General features: G+C 39.4%; 1 pseudogene; it reads right to left on the bottom strand.

Moving 5' to 3' along the window:
• Positions 1-1,260: 1,260 nt before the first annotated feature.
• Positions 1,261-2,030, bottom strand: LOC136534572 (glutaredoxin-C15-like; annotated as a pseudogene).
• Positions 2,031-6,840: the final 4,810 nt, after the last annotated feature.

Genomic DNA, 6,840 nt, shown 5'->3' with positions numbered 1-6,840 from the left:
CGCCGGTGGCCGGCGGACAGCGGCCTGCGACAACCGCTGCTGTGGTGCTCCATGGGTCACCATGTGGGTGCTCGAGGCGGGTAGAAGCCTCCACGATGCGCATCTGCAGGCAGGGCATGTGAATGGGACCCATGTGGGTTTCCTTGGGCGGGGGCGAGGGCGGGGGTCCTGCATCTAGACGCGGGAGCTGGCACTGGGCGGGATGTAGACGAGTGGGGTGTGGGACAGGATGTGGGCGCGAGCACGGGAGCTGCATTCGGACGCAACATCCTTTCGGACGTCCAAGCGCTAGCCCTTCTGTGTCTTCGGTCACATGGAATTATGTCATTTGCACTGCTTTGTTTGTTATGCCTAGTTTCTTTTTGCCCACCCTTCCAGCTCAACATCAGTTGACATCAATAAGACTTACTAGAAAAGTATTTGAAATTTTAAAAGAAACCAAGGGATATACTGGGACACAATAGAAAAATCACTAGAAATAACATGCTAAAATATTCCCTCAATTTGAAACTCCTATGAAAACTAAAATTTTTGTTTAGTTATCTCGTTTTTCATTCCTACACCAGTTTAATTCTGGTATCCAACTCAATATTTTCTTAAGGTTTCTATGAAATTTTTTGTATGTTACTTGATGGTTCAATGCTCGTTGACCGGATGGGATTGTAGAAAGGAAATTAAAAAAAGGCATAGCAGTGGTAAAAGAGAGAACACGAGTTCCTTTATTGGCGAAATGACAAATTTTCTAGTTAGTAATCCTCAGAGGCAGTTCTTAGTTTCACTTTTCTTGAAGACAAATGTACTACTACCTCCATCCCAAAACAAATTAATTGTTAGAATCACCTTAAGTCAAATTACCTTAAGTTAGGGTAACATTATCTAGGCCACGGGTCAGTATATTATAAAAATATATTTTATGATCTATTTAGTGATACTAAATTAGTGTTATAAATATTGGTGTTCTTTTCTTAAAGTTTGTCCAACTTAAAATAGTTGGATTAGGACAACTGTAAAGTTGATTTAACTTGAAAGGAAGGAGTAGTTTGCAAATATGATAAAGATGTAGAGCATGACAGGATCGATGAGAAAAGAAGTTGTATGCATTTAGTTCGATTCCACACCGTTTGGTCGGCCGTCAAACAAAAGAACAAGTACGGAGTATTTGAATCCTTATATATAATACACAAACACACATACACCAAAAAAGCTGTGCCATGTCCCACCCATATATGCAAGAACAATCCAAGAATAGCAACAGAGAGGTACATCAAAATTCATATATATCTCATTGAAAAACTGGAAAGGGGAGGTTACACAAAACCTCGCAGGATCTCATCATCAATCAAAAAGGAAAAGTTCTCTCAACCCAACCACCCGCTGTGATCGGACGGTCCAGATAGGTTTCTCATATCTTACGATTAGTGAACGCACTCTATAGCCTACCCATGCATATATATGAACGACATCAGTATCAGTATATACGTACTTAGCTCTTAATTTAAGACCCCTCCTCCCCCCAGTAGGATCGGAGTATTTAATTAGTTGCATGCATGGAAATAAGGTGCAAAATTCGGGGGGTTACGTTACGTTCCAGCTGCTAGCAAAATTCAGAGCCATATGGCGCCGGGGCACGAGCTTGCCGGCGAGGTGCAGCGACATGATCTTGTCGGTGGAGCCGACGAGTCTGCCGCCGATGAAGAATGCGGAGACGCGCGGCATGCGGCCGAGCCGGCTGGCGAGCTCCCGCTCCATCTCACGGCCGCGCGGGTCCTTGTCGAGCTCGTGCACCGCCGCGCACACCCCCAGCTCGGAGAAGAGGCTCGTCACCGTGTGGCACATCGGGCACTGGCTCGTCGTGAAGATCACCGCCGCCTTCTCCGGCGACAGTCTCGACACCGTCTCCGCCATCGGGCACTGGCACGACAGTCGATCGAGCAGGCTATCTAGCGAACAATGAGCTAGCCTGCTAGCTCTAGCTTGTGCTGAAGTGTTTGTGGGCTAGCTAGCTGTGTGCTTTGTTGTTGCGAGTGCAGGGTGGGATCGATGCCCTTTTTATAGTGTTCATCCAATAGAGGATGAGGAGAACAGTGGGTGCTTGTATGAGATAAGTATCGATAGTGAGGACAGAGATTCGGAGATAGAGATCTAGAGAGAGAGAGAGATGTGGCCTGTGGGCATAAAGAATCTTCGACGTGTGGATTGCACGCTCAAAATGAGCAGTGCTATAGAGCATAATCATATCCCTGTCGTTTAGCTCCTTTTCATTTTTTTTCTTCAGAAGAAATGCACCTTTTTTTCATTATTTTTTGTATTGTATTCTCATGGTGGGTCAGGTCTGAATCCCAGCTACTCTCCCAGTCACCTGCCCGAAAGCAAAAGCACTGAGAGAGTCTATGAGGAGGGAATGGGATCTACCGCCTGAAGAAACAATATAGTTAAGTGATCAAGATTGGCTACTTAATCCTTGAGCATTGTGGGAAGCCAAATTAAACATGAAGGAGCTCCCATGTCGATTGAGGGTTCTGTACGTATTTCTGGTTAGCTATCAGCAAAGTTTGGTGGAAGGCCGGCAACAGGTACCAAGTGATAGAAAAGGAAAGGCAGGAGTGAATACCATCCCACTGAATCACAAGTCTAGTGCATAGGGAGATCGGTTGCAATATCGGTGGCAACCACCACAACCTGTGCATGTGAAAGTAAATGCTGATGCGGGCCTTAGCGATAGTCATGCTGGTTGCAAATTGCAGTTTTATTTGCTTCAAGCCAAATTCTCTTTCATTGTTCTGATCCTGAAGTAGCTGAACTTATGGTGCCGACGGAGGGGTTGGGATTAGCGATTCAATGGATTGATTTACCTGTTGTCTAGAGATAAAAAAAGATTTACCTGTTGTCTTGGATACTGACTGCCAGTCAATTTGCAAAGCTCTAATCTCTAATGAAGACAATCGATCCAAATTTGTAGTAGAACCGAAATAGGCTAAGTTGCTTGGTGATGAGCTTAGAGTGGTTGAGTTTGTTCACTGTAATAGAATGTGTAATATGGTTGCTCATGAATTAGGCCAACATGCTTGTGAACATCTCTGTTCGACTGTGTGGATCAAGAAAGCACCAGACTTTGTTGTCCATTTAGTACTGTAACCCTGTTTATCTATAATATAAAGCTCAACCTTTCCCTGCAAAAAAAGAAAAAATGAAGACGATTAAAAAAATATCTGTTTAAGAGTGCTGAGCAGATCTCATTAGCCTATCTCCCAATCTCTTTCCTGGCAGCCAATTAGGAGCGACGATGGCACGAGCGTTTTTATGAGGGACATACAAATCTTTTCCCTGACACTTCATCTGTAATAACAAATACAAAACATCTTGGGCATGCTAATGCTAATATATATACATGAACGGAATGAGTAATTAACATTCTTGAAATATAGAGTGATGAAATCCAAAAATGGGGACCATGAGGTGGTAAGTTGCAATTCAATTAATCACTCTAGTGTTCTGTTTTCTTTACCCATCCTGACCATTTTGGTATAAATTTAGCTACCTAGATTTCACACTAAAATAATAATTAATAGACACTCTTCATTAGTCAGATCAATCACTCGGATATTATATAGTGCATGCGAATCCAGTTCTTATCTTATAAAATATTAATAGCCTCCTAACATGAAAACCAACATATAATAATTAAACTGTTACATCATGTGATCACCATAGTCTACATGCAGGCATCAGTGACGCATAGTTCTCCTACATATGCATGTGTCCACGTCCGTTTGATAAAGTTGCTAACGGATCGGACGACATGCGCGTACTCTGGATAATGTTTGGAACAGCTAGCTTCAAGTGGGGTCTAGCAAGATATAGGGAGAATATATAGATATTTATTATAATTTACTTGGCTCCAACTTGTGCAAAAATAGGGAATCTTTTCAAAGCTTGAAACATCCCCAAGTTTATGATAAGGTTTAAACAATCAGCCAATACTTTTTTCAAGACCAGGGCCACATACTTCGGCATTGGATGCTATGTATGTCAATATATATATATATATATATATATATATATATATATATATATATATATATATATGGTTCACTGGTTACTTCAGCAATATACTTGCATGAACCAATTTTAATTTACAAACACATCCTTGGCCCTTCCACTTGCACAGAGTTAATTGGCCACGTTTGGCATGGCTTTAAATGGCTTCGGCTCATAGGTACAGTGCGTGGAGGAGCCGGAGCCGGTGAAGTAAAAAATAGTGCAACGTCTCATAGTTCATTTTGAGAGGAGATAAAAATGACTCCATGCTGTGTCAAAGTATGAGGTGCACATAAGGTCAAAATTGATCTGAGGTGTGCAAACTTCAAAGTTTGAGTTAAGTTAAATGGAACTAATTTTGAAGTATATCCATTTTGTGACTGATGTGCAAGTCCCCCTTCTGAAAATTCTGTAGCAAGCATATACACCAAAAATATGCTTTCAAGCATTTTTTTTTGTTTTTCAAACCACGTACTTTATGTATTATTAGAATTATTTTATGGTAATATGGAAGACAGAAGGTTTAATATTCCCTCCAAAACAATTGAATTTTTCATCTATCTCCACGAGCAATGATTGAATGGAACATATGAGCCCACATATTGTTTTATGTAATTTTGAATTTTGTTGGGTGACACACGGTACAAAATTTATTTTGATAGGCACACATAAATTTATTTAAACTATAAAAATAGTGAATCATTACCAAAATTTATGAAACTCCCGGACAACAACATATGGACAAAGAACTTGATCAAGTAGTAACACATATAACTCAACCTAATAATGTGCACTGTCTACTGCTAATATATGGATGTAATCCCATTAATCGAAAGGTCAACAAAAATATAGTTTCTAAGTGAAAAATACACAATAGACATATAGAAATAAAGATGAAACTTTTGCTAAGGTTGTAAATTTTATCTGGCCAACAATAATCGGCATATTTCAGAAAATGAAAGGAGACTGAACCATGGCCCATCATGTCGCTAAAAAAATACAATATTCAAAGTGAAGTGGGAAATAAATGATGTTCATATATTCTCATATGCTTATCTCAGAAAAGAAGGAAAACTACTCATCGTATGGCTTTCCAAAGTTGGAACGCCCAGTATGTTTAGTTGGGAGAATTTCATCTGCTTCGTTCCTGCCAATCCTATGAGCCATATACCATCCAAGGACAATAAAACTTTTCTCAGTGAATAAAATATATTATTAACTTGTTCTCATCACAGTGTAGCATCAATTTCTACACGTGTATTAAGCCAGCTAACTTTTACAATTAACATCCTCGCAAAAATTAAAGAAATTTCAATGCATATATATCTTAATTAGAACGAGGGTGGGATTTCATCTTGTTTCAATTTTGTAGGAACAAAATAGTGGAAAACTAATTTAAACTAAAGCACAACAAGAACAGAAGATCAAGTGAGAATGACATCCACCAAGGAGTGAAGCATGAATTCGATCGTACTCGCACATATGTACATCAATCGGAGTATTTGTACCACTTTGCCATCACTGTCCTGCCCCTAGAGCAAACCAGTCGTTGCATGTACAAGAATAGAATCAATAAATATATATGGGATTCCACAAGAAAGATACATTTTTTGCATAAAAGAAAACGCAAATATAAAAGTCAGAACAAAAGTGATTCCACTGGGAGCCCTACCTACCATGCATATGCAGAGAGGAATGTGTGCTATAGCTCTCGTTGCTTGTTGCAATGTGGCGCCCAACAAGCCACACCTTTAGCTGCCTTGCAAATGTGATCTTCACGTATGTAGTACATCCTGTTGTGGTTTTGGAATCTAGAAAGATATAAAGGCATGCATTGATGCAAATCAAAAGATAAAGAATAATAGTCACCAATGCCTCAAGCTAAAGAATAGGCATCTCTCTCCCTCGTCACTGTTACCTCACTACCGGAGACCGGCTCTTTGCCGAGTGTCAAATGGTTTGCCGAGTGTTGTTTTTCGGGCACTCGGCAAAGACGCCTTTGCCGAGTGTTTTTTTGACACTCGGCAAAGAAGCTCTTTGCCGAGTGTTCTTTTTGACACTCGGCAAAGAGCTTCTTTGCCGAGTGTTTTTTTTTGACACTCGGCAAAGAAGCTTCTTTGCCGAGTGTTTTTTTTTTACACTCGGCAAAGAAGCTCTTTGCCGAGTGTTTTTTTTACACTCGGCAAAGAAAATTTCAAAGCACATTTTGAAGCAGTAAATTAATTCAAATGAAAAAATTTTCAACTACAAAGTTGTATAACTCATCAAGATGTACAATGTTTGTTTTGGTCTTTTCTTCATATGACAAAGTGAAAATAAATTTGTTCACAAATCTAACATCTCTCTCTTGTAGTTTATGAAACTACAAGAGAGATATATAAGATTTGTGAATAATGTTGGAACGACCATGTCGGATGAACAGATGACTAAACAACCAAAATAAACTTTGTATATCTCAAAAAGTTATGAAACTTTGTAATTGGCAACTTTTTAATTTGAAATCATCTTGTCATGCAAAACTATGTTTGAATTTTAAAAATTTAAAATTCGAACTTTTCAAACGACCTCGGATGGAAAAACAACCAAAATAAACTCTGTAGATCTTGAAAAGTTATGAAACATTGTAGTTGGCGACTTTTTGATTTGAAATCATCTTGTCATGCAAAACTGTGTTTGAATTTCAAAAATTTAAAATTCGAACTTTTCAAACGACCTCGGATGGAAAAACAACCAAAATAAACTTTGTAGATCTCGAAAAGTTATGAAACATTGTAGTTGGCAACTTTTTGATTTGAAATCATC

Source organism: Miscanthus floridulus, unplaced genomic scaffold (genome assembly GCF_019320115.1).
Source record: "Miscanthus floridulus cultivar M001 unplaced genomic scaffold, ASM1932011v1 os_2057_1_2, whole genome shotgun sequence".
Lineage (NCBI taxonomy): Eukaryota > Viridiplantae > Streptophyta > Magnoliopsida > Poales > Poaceae > Miscanthus > Miscanthus floridulus.
The sequence above is the reverse complement of the archived record's forward strand: the minus strand, read 5'-3'. Positions and strand labels throughout refer to the sequence as shown.